Source organism: Camelus bactrianus, chromosome 7, assembly GCF_048773025.1.
Source record: "Camelus bactrianus isolate YW-2024 breed Bactrian camel chromosome 7, ASM4877302v1, whole genome shotgun sequence".
NCBI classification, from domain to species: Eukaryota; Metazoa; Chordata; class Mammalia; order Artiodactyla; family Camelidae; genus Camelus; species Camelus bactrianus.
Window position 1 is genome coordinate 49657658 of NC_133545.1, and position 18009 is coordinate 49675666.

At 35.2% G+C, this 18009-nt stretch overlaps 1 protein-coding gene across 10 annotated transcripts in view; it reads right to left on the reverse strand.

Moving 5' to 3' along the window:
- HDAC9 (histone deacetylase 9) overlaps positions 1-18009 on the reverse strand; it is an 819260-nt gene that overhangs the window by 341034 nt on the left and 460217 nt on the right. The window lies entirely within an intron of this gene.

Sequence of the window (18009 nt, forward strand, 5' to 3'; positions counted from 1 at the left end):
CTAAGTATGTTTGGGTCTGAGTAAGATTTATTATACTTCATTGTCAGTCCTTTTAATTCTCTCCAGGGTGAAACTCAATAACCACAAAAACAGTACCCTAATGTGATTTTAGAGATTCTTGCCTGACTTCTGGTAATAAGAAGACACCTCTGCAGCACATAATTTATGTCTAGTTCTGACTCCTGAAATATTTCTTTGTCAGTAGTTTTTAACCTGAAATCCTGGGAAAATGCACTTGGTAAAATAACACAAAATCAAGTAGAATTGCTATGAATAAAACTTTCTATACAATGAGTGTACAATTAATTAGAAAGGAAGGGTGGCCAAGTCTTAGAATTAAAGTTCTGGGTTAGGTTATATGCTACAAAAATATAAATGTACATTATTAATACCTATGTTACTATTTGGTTAAATTATCCTAAATAGTGATGCTCTAGAATTGGTCATTATTTATTAGGTTTTTAAGTGATTACACATCAGAAGAATGGAAACACTGGATTGAGTCTGTCTTGGAAATTGATGACGGTGATGGTGGTGGTGGTGATGATGATGATGATGAGAAGGATGTTTCTGATGACAAGTAACATTTAAATAGTGATTATTATGTTCCACTATTGTCCTAAACACTTTGTCAGTTTAAGTTTTTAGGCCAGAAAAAAATCCATGTGGAATAGATTCTATTTATACCTTGATTATATCATTGAGGAAACCAAAAAACAGAGAGGGTAAGTAACTTGCCCAAAGTCACAAAGGTAAAAAGGGTTGAAGCCAGGATCTGTACCCAGGTAACCTAGTTCAACTTTAACCTTCTAAATACTGAAAATACTGCTCCATCTCTTTTCCTTATGTAAGAACACCAAAACAATGATGAAATTGCTTTTCCAAAGCATTGCTAATTATCTACATTGGATACAATGTTACAGTGTGGCTAGAATTTTGGATCAGTTAAAATACTTTCTTGGTGAAGGAATTTTATAATTCTTCCAGACTACAGAGGGTATCAAAACTAGAATTTATAATCGTATATTTGTTTGTTTTTGACTTTAAATACCTATACTTTAGTTTCTTCTTTGTTTTCTTTTTCCCTTCTCTTTAGCTCTACCTTGGACTGAGAACCCTAGATTTTCTTGGAACTGGCCAGGTGAAATAAAACAAGTTAATTTTTTGTGTGTTGTATACCTGATTTTATGCCTGAATAAACTGAAAACATTTTTTTAAATGGGGGCCTGAAAATTTCATAGAAGTGGAAAATGGGTAGGAGGGGTGGGCAGAGATCAGGACTGCGTACAAGAAGCTCAGTGACTAGAGGCCTGAAATGTCTCACTTCCTGGGCCTTCCACCCTGAGGCAAAGAAGGGAAACCTCTGCAGGAAGAATTAAGGTTCTTGCAGACTTTTCAAGAGTGTCAACCCATTTTATCTTAGTAGAGAGGGCTGACTCTGAATTACTAGCATCCAACTCACCCATGATTAAAGGGAAAAAAATGGAATTGTATTAATTTACCTAGATTCCGCCCCCATATATGTTTATTTTAAAATGCCTTTAAGAACACCAATTTTTGTCTTTGAAAAGGTTTAGCCTAATAAATATATTCCATCTATAACCCAGATAGGAAAAAATGAGGAATCCCTATGTGCTAAATATACTGGTATCTGCTGTCACCTTGCTTATCATCCTAAGACAAAAATCACAGATTCTCAGACTTTGATCTAGACAAGACTTTATGAAGCCTAGTGGATTCAATGCTACAGACAGGCTCTCTGGAGGGAGTAAATCAACGGATTGATTGCTCACTTGGAAAGGTGGAATGCAACAGGCACTGTGCTTTCAGCAGGAATATGTGGAGTTGGGTCCACAAGGCACCACTTCCCAGGTATGAAATTTCCAGTGAGACTTCAGTGCTTTCTGAGCCTGACTCTTCATTTGTGAAACATGAAAATCTAACTCCTTCCTCATCTCACTGAATTGTGGCCACTGGACTAGATACCTGAGAATAACTATGAAGATCCAGGTATATGCAAAAGGGAAGACAAGGTTTACAGAATTTTTACTATTGCTACTACTGCTGGGGGGGTACACAGCTAGGAATGACAGAGCCAGGACTGGGCCCCAAATCTCCTATTCTCAGTCCAGTCCTCCTCCTTCTCCTAACACATTGCACCAGCTGGGACCGAGTTTCTGCAATCAAGACAAAAATGTGCCAACAGCTTGCAAAAACAGCATATGCCATTTAAACATTCTATATGAAACCTAAAATTCCATAAGCTTGTCAGAAAAAAAAGACTTTTCAGGTTGGCAGATAGCTTTCATTCCTACGCATGTCTATTTGAGAATGGGCTGCATATATAGCTCTTAAATTTCTTTCCACGGTCAACATAAAAATAGTGAACATCAGAATAGGAATGAGAACTGGGTTCTGGTTTTGCATCTATCAGCTACTATCAGTCAGCTCATTCATGCAAATCAGCTAGGAAAATGCCTTTGTAGTGCATGGAGTGAAATAGATGTGCTTTAAATGCCTGCTTCCCTCATTAGGGATTTGGATTTGGATTAATTATTTTGTATCTTTAAATCTCAGTTTCTCATGTTAAAGTGGAGATGGGTTCCCCCCGTTTTTGTTTTGTTTTTCTCCTTGTGCCCCAACAGATTCCACTTTCCTTCTTTCTCTGAACTCATGGGACTGAATCCTGGGGTTGAAGCTCTCTAGTCCTTTGTGGGTTGGATTTCATTTGGGCTCAAATTACGGGTAGAACTGTCTAGTGACCAAAGAATGAAGGAGTTAGAGACCCGGGATTCTATGCTCTCTCTGGTACAGTGCTGCATCACTGGGTAGAACCTTTTCTCCCCCTGATTTCATCTCCCTGTAAAGGTCTCTGCTTCACATTTCAGTCTTCCCAGCACTCCAGGGGCATTATTTTCTCTCCTTGCTTCTTCAGCCCTAGGGGTGGGAACGGCTTCTTGCTGTTGCTATTTTCTGGGTGCCTCAGTGTCCATAAGCAGCTGTAAGTAGTCTCTTCCTAAACAGTGTATGACCCATTCTATGTAGGCTCTGTTTTCTACCAAGATTCTGATTAACACAGTCCTACATATTTTGCAAAATTATTCTAGACTCAAATGAAATAATACCTAGTAGAAGATAAATCAGTGGGTTCTCAAACAGGAAAGATTCTGACACCAAGGGAACATTTGGCAATGTCTGGAGATATTCTAATTGTCAACATGGGGAGTTGTTACTGGAATCTAGGGGGTAGAGGTCAGGGATGCTGCTAAACATCCTACAATGCACAGGACAGCTCCTCACAATAGAGAGTTATCTGGACCCAAATGTCAATATTGCCAATTGTGAAAAACTTTGTGGTAATCAATCAGTAGATGGCAGTTGTTAATAACTGTACTACATTGGATGATCAAAGGAGATAACAATATCTGTTGGAGAGATTATCAGAGGATGTAGGAGAGTAAGGGAAGAAAGGAAAGACTACCAGAAATCAGGGACTGCTGCAGATAACTTAAATATTAAATATTTCAACATTTTATACTTAGAAATTTATTTTAAAATATTCAAATCAAAGCTAGTCAATTTCTATTGTTTACGAAGATGTGAAGAAAAATTTTCAACTTGGGGTAGGATAATATCTGAGGCACTGTGATATTTTCATCTTTATCAATTGAGGACAAAGCTTTGTAAAACTAGGAATGACTGATATTCTATAAAGTGAAGCATGTGTTTATTTCCTCAAAAGACAAAATATACAACTTTTCTAAGTAAAGGTCCAAATCCATTGGTTTTAGCAAAAACTTTCATTTGTATTTCAATTCTGATTTTGAGTCACCAGAGATATTAGTATCTCAGTGGTGAAGGCGAAGATTGGAATGATAGATAACCATCATTTAGTCCTTGCAATGCTTTGTAAATTCACTCCTAACATTTCAGAAACCCACACACCAAAGCTCAGCATGATATATACCCAAGCAGTAGAACTAATGACCTATTGTGCTGACTCAGTTTGCAGTTAAGAGTTAATTCCATTTTTAATGCTATGGTCTCCCCAAAGGCTGAAGACTTCCATTCCAGTGACTTAACTAATGGGATTAAAACCCTCAAGAGCCCAGAAAGAGATCACTAACTAGGGAGACATTCTGCTTGTATTTGAATGTATTTCATGCCTAGTTGCACTAATTGCCTTTCTATTTTTACCCCACACCCATCACTCTCTACATCTCAATTAATCGCAAAAACAGAAGGCAAGCTTCTAGTGATGTGTGTCCATCTGAATGCATTTGTCTGCTGAGATGAAAACATTGCCTGGAAAACTGTTTATCGTTATTTAAATTAAAATAATACTAAAGAGGACAGAACTAAACTCTTTTTCTCTTTCCATTTAAAAAAATGAACAAAGGAAACAGAACACATGTGAAGAATGCCTCATGAGCTAAATGTATTTGAAATCTTTCTTCTCATGCTGATCTACGGTGCAGAATGAACTGAGGTGTCAGAGGGTGTGAAAATAAAAAATGGGAAAGAAATGTGTAAAGTTATGTAGCAGAAGCTCAGGTTTAAAAATTAGGATTCCAAGGCACAGTAAGTGACAAGGCCCAGACTTGTCATTTCACTAAGAGATTGGTGTGTTGGAAGTGTACGTGAGTGTGTCATTTTTGCACATATACACACATATAAACACAAAAACTATCTTTTCTAGAAGCAAACAGGTCTCTGACACAGAGACCAGACTCAGATTTCAATACTAACTTTTTCAGATACTAACACCTAGCAATCTTGGGTGGGTTTTGTGATCTCCATGAGTCATTTTGTCATCTATTATAGAGCAGTAGCAATGCCTCCCATATACCATGGTGGAAAACGAAAGGGGAAGAACCAAGTTCCAAGCTCAACTGGCTGGATATCATTAAAAAAGCTGTTGGATAGACTGAATAAATAAATGTTCAGTTCTGTCCACATATAAGACTAAGGAACTTATATTAAAATAAAACAAAACAAATAAAATTTAAAAAGTAGGGGGATAGAGGCTATAAGTGGTTTTGTGTAGGACAGTGTTACCTACAACAACAAAAATAACTATAGTCCTTTCCTGTTCATTCACTCAGTATATTTAAAATAACTTTTGGTTAATAACTGACTTTCCATATTTTCCTCACTTTTTTTTTACTTGACTGCTTATAATTTCTGCTCTATTTACTCTATGTCTTAAACACATCACCATTTACTAAGAATGATTACTTACTGTGTGCATTTTCCCTCTGTTCCCTTTTAATCTTAACTTGTGAATATTCTTTACACCAATAATTTAGACAAAAATTCAATAATCCCATATTGTGGTATAAAGAAGTAGAAATGATCTTAAGGGAAAAAAGGAAGATGCTTCCATTGAGTAATGGCTAATAAATAATATTACTAAGATCATTATTGATCTACCAAAATTAAGTATTAGATTAATAAGTGTGTCTTTATATTAATGAATATTTGGGATATTCCACAGTACCATCTGCAGTGCACGTTTACAACTATAATCAGAGGTGAAACTCAGGCCCCCATCACTAGCCTCAGACCCCTTCTCTGGCACTGTCTATTCTTCTCTGCTGTTATACACATGTGTCAGATTACCCACTCAGTCTTTCTCTCTCCTGGACTTCTCCTGCTATCTCCCACCCACAAGGCTACCTTGGAGCTGCCATATCCAAACACTTGGTGTTAGGTCACTTGGCACCAAGCATGTATAAGCAATCATGCATTCACTCTATACTGAATGTCCTTCCTGAAGATTAGGTTTCCTGGAATAGTTCCTCCACAAGTCACTTCTCACTTTTACACTAGTACTACAGTATTCCACGTCATTTGTGAGCTGTTCAATCAAATAATCATTACAATTAAAAGACACTTTGGGGACACACATAAATTCTCTAATCCAGTTGATCTAAAGATACATGTTACTCTAATTCAAAAATTTCATAATTAGAAAAAGGCTATGTATTTTCAAAATTACTGTATTCAGAATAATATGATTTTTGGGGGGCTTGGACAACATGAATCTTTAATGTTATGAGTAAAATTTTATACATTTTAATATTGAGGAGCAAAATTTCCAGTCTGTTTTGAATTATGACCATTTAATGATATGTAATTCATACATAAAACCTTTTAAAAAATCATTTATTGGGAAATTTTAGCTTCTAATAACTAGCCACATTTATGGTAATATATAAATGCAATTTCCTAGAGAAATTATAATACTATTCTTTTTGATTCAAAAATACTAATGTAGGCATCTATCCATCCTTTTATTGAGAACATACCAAATATGTCTATTTGTTCAAAGAGAATTACTCTTTTTCAAAAATCACACTGGTAAATGTTACTCAATTTACCGTGCGGTCTTCTGAAAAGTGTTTACTTTATAGTAAAATTTATTGCTTTCTTCTGATTATACATGTTTGAAATTTTTAGAAATGTGACAAACTGAATATACCCTGCTAAAATGCTTCTTTTGTTTTGTATTTACAAAAGTATTTGAAAATGAGAATCATATATTTATGATTGCATCCTGTTTGCTCACTTAATAATGTATTACATGTCTTTTCTCAGTAACTATGTATTCCTTAAAATGATCACATTTATGATTTTTCTTTTAAAAATCTATCATGAATCTTTTTCTAAGCAATTATATATTCTTTTAAAAATATGTTATGTGGATATACCATATATTATTTAGTCATGTTTACATGTGAATATACAGTATTTTATTTAAACATTTGCTAACATTGGGTGTTTACGTGATCTACAATGTGTTGCTTTCAAAGACAACACAGTGGCACACATCATTGTGAATCTATGTGTACAAGTATGAGTATTTCTTTCCCCTCAGTGTAAACAGGAATTTAATTCTTAAGATCCTTACATATGCAAACAATAATGACAATAACTTTCTTTTGATCAGAAAAAAAAAATCAATGGACATATAGGGCAAAGTGTATTACAGAGTCCTGGGAAGCAGCTCAAAGCAGCACAAGGAAACAACAGGGAGGTCCTGGGTAACAGGAGTTTGGCCTAGAATGGAAGGGTGGTTGTTCTGGGTGGGCATTTTCCCTCAGGATCTGTGGATGCTCCATCTCGTGAGCCAGAGCAGGCACTGAAAAGCTGCCCCTAGAGCTCTAAAGGCCAGAACAGGGCTCTGCGTTTCCTCAATCCGACAGTACGGCTCTGTGCTGAACCCTGCTCCTTCTTCCCTTTCCTCACAGGCTTTCTCCACAGTACCTCGTGCTCCGCTGGCTTAGTCAGCGCTTAGAAAACGTTCACTGAGTGAGTACACAAACCGCTACTCAATGCTGGGTTTTTGGTTTTGTGTTTAATACTAGGATAGAGGAAGAAATAACTACTTTTTAAAAATTTTTAATGACATTTAAAGTACAAATTATTTTTAACAGATAAGATACTTTAATCAAGCAATGTGATTCTGGACAGAAACAAATTATAAGTGATGAAATATTTCATCACTTTTTATAGTTAGAATTAAAACTTTCTATTCATTTGGTTCCATTTAATTAAATTTACTTAAAAGCTATTGAATAACAATATTGAGAACCAAGGTTGCAAGTTCCATGAGGACTGGGAACATGTCTAGTTGTATTTCCATTGTTTATTCAGCACTTATATGGCACCTACAACATAGATTAAACCCGGTTATTTATTGAATAAATGAAGCAATGAATGAGTGGGAAAAGGAGTGTGTTAAGTGCTGGGGCAACTGTCTTGGAAATAAAAGAGAGCCTTTTTCTCCTAGGCATGGTCTAGCAAGAATAAATGATAGACTGTGATCACTGCCATATGATAGGTGTAAGCAGAGTGCTGGGGCTGTAAGCAGAGATTCATTTGCCTTGAGGGGAAATCCTGGGGGCTGAGAGAGATTCTGACTTGCAGAGGTGGGAGGGAAGTGCAGTTCTATGCATAGGAAAGAAACTTGTCCAGGAGAAGATGCTGGCAAATTCAAGGGGTGGAGGTTAAATATGCTAGCAGGGTGGGGAAAGGTTACTAAATGGAAGACAAGGCTTCAAAAATAAATATCAAGCAAAATTTAGCTAAATTATGAAATACTAACAGCGGCTATTCTACCTGTATCTTCAAACTCCCTCTGTCTTCTGGCTTTCTTCTCAGCATGCAGACATGCTCAGATCTTTCCTATTCAAATAAAAATAAGCCCTCCTGAGATGTAGACACTATTAGCTACTCTCTGCATTTACACTTTAATTCACAGTCAAGGTTTTTTTTATTCTTCAAAATAGCCTTACACTTGCCACCACCACATCCTAACCTCAAACCTCAATATGGCTCTAACTCTTCACTGAAATTACTCTACCACACATAACACTCAGAACAGTAAATGCATTCATTAATTTTGTGTCTGTCCTCAGTATTTAGTAACTACATAGACTCATGGTGGGTCTCAGTAAACAACTGTTGTATGAATAAATGCATGCCTGCATGTATCCAAGCATGAAAAGAAACTTAGTTAAAAAGCTGGGTATCAAATGTTGTTGAGAAAGAGAACGAGCTGAACTTCTCTAATTTCTAAGAATTTCTTGATACTGAACTTTATGGCAAAAGGTCTTAGAGATCAGATGTGGAATGCAGAAGGAATTTCATTTTTCTGGCAAGCATCAAAAATACCATATTTTGGAGTTAAGGAAATTCACATCCCATACAGTCTAGAATATCTTCATATGTTAGTTCTTTTACATGCTTTAATTTTTCAAATATAAACTACTTTATTTACCTAAGCAAAGATAAACTTGGAAAACCCATGTTTTGAAAATATTGCAAAATTTTGAATTGTTGCTTAAATAAAATAAACTAGATTGGAAGCATGTTTCAATCTGCTTCAATCCAGTTTCTAAATAATGTTTTTAACCTACAGCCTTAGGGTTTCTAAATAAAGTCTTATATCTGAACTAGCATTTCGCAACATAAATAACATACAACTTTGGAGGGAGTCTGGATTTATAGATATATTTATATCTCCTTTCTAAAAGTTCTCTTGAATTCTAAAATTTCATACTTAAACTTTAAAATTAATTACTTATATTAATCATCTTTCAGAGTTATGTGTATAAACATCAGTGTGAACTGATTTCATGACAGGGTAAGGACCATCTTAGTAGGTGAGATCTGTACAGGAAGGCACTCATGCTGGGACAGCATCCATTTCCTCTCAGAAGACAACCTTCTAGTCGGTGTGGTGTGGTCTAGAAAACTAACACCTATCTCCTGGTTAACTCCCTGGGCATCACCACGAAATCTAATCTTTATTATATGTATTTGTGCTCTCAGCATGAACTTAGCTGGTTATATTCGTAAGTCTGGAGTTGTTTTCTAGTCTTGACTGTACCACTAACTATGTGATTTGGGTAAAGTATTATTCAATGTCTCTGGCCTCAATTTTCTTGCCTGAAAATGTGGACAATAATACCCATTCTTTTGACTTTAAAGAATTCAGGATTGATTAGAATGATAAAAAGTAAACCGAGTAAATCACTAATTTTAAAAGCCACAAAACTTACTTTCTTCAAATATATGACTTTCAACATTTTGTCTCTAATGTTTATCTGAAAATTTTCAGTTCATTCCCATTAAACTATAAAAATCATTCTCTAGCTGATTCCCTTTGTTTTTTTCTGACTTGCCCAGTCATGGACATTTAAAAGCAGTCACTCCTACAAAATATTACTGCAAATTAAATTCTCAAAAATTCGTTCATAAAGAATCTTCCTATATTTTAAAATACCTAAAGAGATGTATACTAGCTCCTACTTTATTATATATATTCATTTATTCATATAAGACAAATTTATTCAGTGCCTAATATGAGCTCTTGGAAGATACTGGGGCTACAATACCGAACGAGCTCTAGATATTACCCTTAAGAAACTTCTCAGCTAAGTAGAGAATTTCAATTTTCATATTGACATATATGCACAGAGATCTGTCCAGGTATATTTGGGCATATGTATTTGGCATAAAAAATGTAGTGAGTATTTAGGGTAGCCTGGTGGGTGACAAAAGGCACCAAGTAAAGCTTAACAAAGGGGAAGTACGTATCAGCTGAGCATTTAAAGATATGAATGAACTACTCAAGCATACACTTTAGGAAGAGCAAGGACCTGTGGAAAACCAGGTGTGAGTGGCTTGTGTGAGTGTGAAACTGAAAGCCTTGTTCATGGAATTGCAAACTGTCAGCCACTATTGAGACAAATGGGAATGAGGTGGTGGAGTGGGGAAAGGTAAGAGAGAAAGAAGGTGGGGGTGGGGGTAGGAGGAGAGAGTTCGTGTTTGCCACGGGAGGTCTTTAGCCTTGACATAATAGAAGAGGTATTAAGTGACACGTAAGTAGGAGGATAGGAATACTAGATTTAACTTTTTAGGACAGAGGGTTAGCTGGACAGGAGTATGCTGAAATCAGAGAATGGGCAATAGCTGGAATGGGGAGTTAACTGAATGGGTATTGAACTACAACAGAAGACATGATAAGAAAGAGGAGGTTTAAGAGCAAGCAGTGATAGAAGCTGATGAGATGAAGGAGAACCAGTGGCCCAGTGTGACTTCCAGATTTTTGAATTAGGTCCCTATGGAGAAGGTGGCTCCATTAGTCTCTTTAGAGAATAACGTTGTTCAGCTTTGATTTAGTGACTTTCTGCTCAATCTTGTCATATACATATATTTTGATGTTTACTGCTATGTAGAACTGTTAGCTGCTTCAATACAGTTTCAAATCTTTAGGGGCAACCAGTCTTTCTAATCCTTCAAAATCCCTTGAAATACAGCCAGTTGCCATGGATCAACAGCACCAATGACAAGGGGTTGGCAAAGACTTCTGGTCAACGTAAGTTTGTCCTCCCCCCCAGCTCAAATGCCACTTTGATTCCTGTTCTTCTTTTCCTGTTTTAAAACTTCCAAGTCATTTGGGCAGGTCTTGTTATGATTTATTTTCCTTTGCAAGTTTTGATTTTGTAAACTCTATGGTTTTGGAATGTTTTTGGTAATTTACTTCTGCCTCAATGGAATTCAGTTTTATTATTTGTATCATAAATTTTCTTTATAATACATGTTTATAAGGAAACACTATACTTATCTATTTCAGAATGATGTAAAAGGCAATCTTTTGCCTTTGGATGTATCAAGATCACCCTAGGGCACTTCTCTAGACAGACCTTCAGTTAAACACCTATTATGCCAACTTTCTCTGGGTGATTGCATAAATTAACCTCAAGAAAACTTCAAATAAAATGGTACAGAAGTATGCTATAGAGGGTGGAGGGTATAGCTCAGTGGTACAGCACGTGCTTAGCATGCATAAGGCCCTGGGTTCAATCCCCAGTGCCTCCACTGAAATAAATAAACCTAATTATCTGTCCTTCCTCCCAAAAATAGCAAAACAAACAAACAAAACAAAACAAAACAAAAAAAAACCAACCCCAAAAAACAAAGTATTCTATAGAAAAAACATCCTATAAAAACTCTTAAGTCGTTATGGTAGAAAAAATAATGCTTCCAGGGCAAAGACGTCTACATCGTACTCCTCAAAACTTGTGATTGTCACTTTACATGGTAAAAAGAGAATGAAGGTTGCAAATGGATTTAAGGTTGCTAATCAGCTGATTTAAAGATAGGTAGAGTATCCTGGTTTATCCAGGAGGGCTCAATATAATCATGAAGGTCCTTTAAAAATATAGAAGAAAGAGGCAGAAGAGTGAGTATCAGAACAATGCAGTGCAAGAAAGACTCAACTAGTGATTGCTGGCTTTGAAGATGGAAGGGGGACACAAGCCAGAGAGTGTGGGTAGTCCCCAGAAGCAAGGAGATGGAATTGCTCCATGGCTTCCAGAAAGGAACACAGCCCTGCTGACACTTCAATTTTGGCCAGATGAGATTCATTTTGGATTTCTGACCTCCAGTATAATAAGATAATAAATATGTGTTGTTTTAAGTAACTAAATTTGTGCTAATTTATTACAGGAGCCATAGGAAGCCAATATAGCAATCTAATGAATTCCAACATTGGCATTGCTTTGAAAGTCTGAATATTCTGAAATATTGGTTCTGACTAAATTAGATTTTATTGAGCTATATTTTTTGTATTGTTTTTAGGTAAGGAAGTAAGATATTAAACTATTAATAATATATGCCCATCACTTTACAAAAATACCAAGACAATTTGCTTAAAATTAGTATTTACCACCTCATCAGACATAATTTTCTATAAAAGGTAAAGGTTTTATTCATATAAAAAGATCCAAAGAAAGAAACAAAAAGACAAAAATATAGCTTTTTTCTTTTAAATTTTTTGTTAAAGTTCCATAAGGGTGTGACTTAAGGATCATTTATTTTAACCCCAAAATGCTAAGAGTACTATGTCCATACTAAATAGACTCAATAAGTAAGCAATTTCCAAAACTCACTCAAGCGGGGACTTTTTTTTTTTTTTAACAGATTCCATTTGTGATATTAGGTTAGTAAGCCAAATAACAACTGTGTGATAAGGCCCATTTTTGCGAACCATTTCCCAAAAGTGCAATGTAAGTAAAAGGAGGGGGAAAACAATTTAAACCTCTCACTAGCCACTTTCAAAACATAATTAAAACATTTTAACCTTTACATGTGATATTTAAGGTATGAGATACAATTTTAGTCTCCTACAACTTAATCAGCTTAATATAAAATGGAACCTTCCATCTGGTAAATCAATTTAACAGACATAATTGTGCCCCACCATAACTCAATAAGACACTAAGGAAAACCATTGAAATGCTATTTCCTTTTCTTTAGAAGAGAATTATATACAATTTCAGCATGCTTTGCATTTCTAAAAGTTAAAGTCAACAGGGAGGCATCACACTCCTTTACGTGAGTTTCCCATGAGAAAATCAACAGCAAAATATAAAGCTTGTGCTGTTATTCATGAAACACTCCTTAATACTAACTTGGCTTTAACTAGAACATATTATCTGGCAGCTAAAACCTTTAATTAGAGTTGTGGTTTGCACAGATTTTCACTGAATTCATGTTGTATAGGGGCTCAAAGAACAGCATTGTTTTTCTAACCAGTTGATTCTATTTCAGGTGGTTTAAATGTTGTACTGGAGATAGGGGCAGAAAAGGGAATGTTGCTCTGATTCTCATTTTATTGGCTTTAATTATGATTCAACATTTCTGAACGAGTACTAACAGCAGTTAGACAAGAGAGAGAATGAGACACTCCTTTTAATGAATATTTACTGAACACTTGCCCTGTGCAAGGTTGTATACTAGGTATTATGGAAGGAAAAAGTACATCAAAAAAGAAGAGAAAGAGCTGGTCATGAAAAAGATCTTAACTCGGTAATGGACTAGACAAGAGGAGAGAGAAGATGATGGAGCCAAAGTGGAATCCAACGGTCAGCTCTGCATGATTTGGGGAGAGGTATTAGCAGAATTGAGGAAATCAGGAGGAGGAACAAATCTTGAGGTGGAAGATGGGAGAGTCAACTTTTAAATCTGGTATATTAAAATAACTGCAGGACATTGTGGAAATGTCAGCCTAGAGTCTATGAAACGGTTGAGAATTAGAAATGTGGGTGTAGATCACAAATGAAAGAACTTAAAGGAAAAAAGTGAAGATGGACCTGATCAGTCTGTTAACTATATAAACAAGAAAGCTGCGTTAAGCCCTGCCATCAGAGATACCTACTTCTTAGAAAGAGTAAGAATTACAATCAAAGCCTTTAAGATGGTGATGATAATCAAAATATAGGAAAATCAAAATAATGGAGCATGCAGAGAAGAGACAATTGAACTTTAGAAATCCCATGTTTCATGGGCTGCAGATGTCAAGGATACAGTAATAGAGGAAATAGTTCAATAGAAGTATAAAGTTAAAATTTAAAGGAGGAAGAGTTAGTCAATGGGTCAAAAGGCATAATGATAAAGGAAATCTGAGAGAAATCCATTGATTCGGCGATTTGTAAGTCACTGGTGTCCTTTGAGAATACTGATACAGAAGACACAGAAGAGCTGAATCAGACGATACATATCTGTAGAACATCATAACTTAGCAGAATAACTAATATAGAATAAACACTCAATGCATGTTATTCTGATCTCATTCATACAAGTGATGATGAAATAAGTTCAAATTTTAACAACAAAAGGACGATGGAGAAAACAGAACAATTCATTTAAACTTTTATTACTTTTCAATTCATTTTTTAAGGAGAGGGACTAATTTTGAGTTTTGAAACATTATAAAAGGAGCTTATTAATTGGAAGACTTAGAAGATGCCTGCATTAGGGGGATAACTGAGCAAAGTCTCTTAGAAACACTCTGAGCTCCTTGAAGGCAATCATGGTCTCTTAATCAGCACTATGTGCTCAGAGTGACCACAATTTGTGGCCGAGAGTAAGTGCTGAGTAAAAGTTTGCTCTCATTTCCCTCCTCTCCCAACTCATTCAGCAAAACTGAAAGGGGCAACTTTGAAAACTACCTCCTTCTTTGGAACAGATTAAACTAGAAGATTGCTAATGAAACACTGAGAAGAATAACACAATCTAAGAACTGACCTTCCCAGTATTTTTCATTCTCTGCCATCTTCATTCTGTGACACAGCAGAAAAGCAGACTATATTCAGTGTCAGAGGAAGGTATCTCCTTGATGACTTATCTCAATCTCTGAACTCCTATTCAACCCTACTCCCTTTTAATTTCCTTCTAATTATAAATAAAGCACATATAAATTTTTAGACAATACATTTTAACATAATTTCTACCAACACATTTCAAGAATACTTCCTTCTAATCAACTTAAAATTTCAACCTTTAACATACTGAGATTTTTTTTTTAATTAAGAAGTTCACTGTAACCTAAACTACCTGATTTTTCTCTTTTACATTCTCAGAATCTGCACCTGAAGTAAAAGAGGAGACCTTAGTAGTCATGGTCTTCCTCATGTGGCAGCATCTCCATTCTCTTCTCTGAGGGAACAGTTTCCTGTCTTCTCATGTCATTCATCTCTAGGATTAACCCAGTACAACCTCTAGGATATAGGATTTACTTATTTCTAAGCAAGTGTAAGGTATTATGATGTTTCGAATACCTATCCTTCAAATAGCCAACGTTTCATTTCTCTTCTTACCTTTTGTAGCACAGAGCTCTTCACCAATGAATTCTCCACTTCTGGACCTGCTTTCCCTGCTGCAGTTCTCTCCCTGACACCTCTCCCTGCTCTCATCCTCTAAACACTCACGTTCACATCTTCCCTCCCTCTGTCTGTGCTGCTGCTTCTCTGCTTCTCACACACACCACTCTCTTCTAAAGGGGTCAAACACTCCCCAACTCTTATTACATTTTCTATGTAAGTGACCCGAGAAAATTCCAATTCTGAATTTTCAGTTTACCTTTAATTTTATTTTGCATGTCTGATTCCCACCTTTCATCAGTATAATCACAAAACAATTCATCAACTTTCTTCTCAAGCTGGAAGAAATTACTTCTTGCATCATCTTTACATCAATTGTTTTTATCACCCTTTCCCTCTCTAGTAAAATCTACAGTGCCATGCTGATACCTACTTATTTGGGTGTCAGAAAGATTGGAATTAGAATGCCACCTCTGTTGTTCGCTAGCTGTGGGAACGTGGATACTTTCCTAAGCTCTCTGAATGTTAATTTTTACAAAAGGTAGTTAGCTACATCTCTGCTTTCCATCCTCTTCTTTTATTCAGATAGGTACACGATTACCAAAATAAATCTTCCAAAACTTTTTTATTGCCCCATGTTAACCTCACATGTGAAAACGTATTGCACTGACTTCTTTGCGCCTCCTCTTTTACCAGGCTTCAAGAGAAAGTGAATTTCTGCACACTGGGTCTTGCATGGGCTTCTATGATCTGGCACTATCCTACCTAACAAAAGTTTCTCTCATTGCTATCCAAAACAGGTCCTCCACCTTAAGATGCTCACTCCTCAGCACTTTGCCTTTTTTGCTTTTCCCTAACTCTCCACCTAAGCAATGTTCAGGATATACCGAGAAACCATTTTCTCCACTAAGACTTAATAAATCAATACTTTAGCCTCACTCTGCTTATAAAACTATAAAGAGCTTTAAAAATTTTTATCATATTAATCATATAATATTCTATATCTATATGAAATCTTTTGGGAAATAAAACTAGTAATGATGAAAAAACACAAATAAATACATAAACAGACATGTCTTTCATTTGTTTATTCTATACATTTTCATAAATAGACCAGTTATCTTGAAGGCAGAAAATTTGCTTACTATAGCACCTGAATCAAAAATATAGCACCATACTAAGCTATAAAAGAAACAGGGAAAACATTTCTGGAGTTTTTTAATTATAAATTTTATATATTTAAAATTATAAAGTCTTTGAATTCCACAGTTTATTCTTAGGAATATTTCACTATTAATATTTGAATACTCAAGAAATGTCATACATGCCCATTATTTCAGATTTTTTTTCCTGTTTCTGTTAAAATTGCAATGGCAATTTTATAATTTAGTTATTTATGGTATGCCACCTTTAAAGGAATTTGAAGATGTTCTCAAGAAATGGCATACATTAAACCATTAAACTTGCAGTTAAAAAAAATAACATCATCCAGGATAGCTTAGGGTCCCGGATATAGACATTTTCATTTGCTATAGTTAGGGGTGGGACGTTAAATAATTTTTAGTGAGTAGATAGAGTTTGAATCAGAAAATATACTGCTAGAAATCTATCTTGTAGAAATAACCAGCAATTTGCCCAAAGAAGAACTTTTATAATGTTCACTGTAAAATTATTCTAAATAGCAGACTATAGAAATACTTTAAATGTCCAACATTAGAGGACTGTAAATAAATTACAGTATAGCTGTATAATAAGTTATTATTTACCCATTAAATGACATTGGAGATTCATTTAGTTAAAAGAATCAGGAAGCAATTGTTATAATGCCAGCATAGAAATTACAGGTGTTTCTAATTGATTGGTTTATAATTAATGTGGATTCCTTTTAAATTAAAAAGTAAAGTCTGTATTATAAAAAGTCAAAAGTACAAGCAAGGAAAATCTCTGTATAGGTTAAGGATAGCTAGTTCTGAACAAAATGAAAGCTTAATTTCTGACAGAGTAGCAGGAAAAATACAAAGAATCGTATAGTTGCAGTAAGTAGTATATTAATTCTTCAAGAAAGACAAATATTATCCTAGTAATAAATCCAAAGGGAAATTATTTTACATGTATGTCTATGTAACAGTAATGGAAAACATAATGAATGTGTCTTTAAGAAACATTTTTAAAAGCTGGAGAAACATCCTTCATATGTTTTTTCTTATAACTATATTATGAATGAATAAATAATATAATAGATTTAAAAAGTAAAATAGCTTTTTTATGGAATATTTAAACACACATAAAGTATGTCTATTTGTTCTTATGTATCCACCTGCTTATCTATTCCCCAAAGAAATCTAGCAGATTTGGAAAATAATATTTTCTGCTATAGTGAGTGACTGCAAAGCAGCATTTTGGGGGCACTAATTTTATGTTTTCAGTTTCTCAGAATTCTATCACTGATCAATAAATGAGCTCTTATACTTGTGGCAAAAGTATTTGGAAGGTCCAACTTAAAATGATATTTAACTTCTGGAACAGTTTGTTTAAAAATGTTTAAATAGTTAGATGCAGAAAGAATGCATCAATTTGTGGTTTTAAATAATTTGTATTCAATGGAAATTGTCTGTAGTATAGTTGAAGTAAGGAAGAATAATCCAAACTCATGTTCTTTCTAAAATGATGATGAGCTAAGATGAATCAACATGGTGCTTTAACTTCAGCAAAGCAGCCTTTTTCGGTGATACTAGGTGCCACTTCTTTATGCACAAAACATGGGTTAGAAAGACCAGGTTCTGAAATAAAACTCTGTCTTAAAACTTAGCAGTGCACTTCCTACTCATATAAA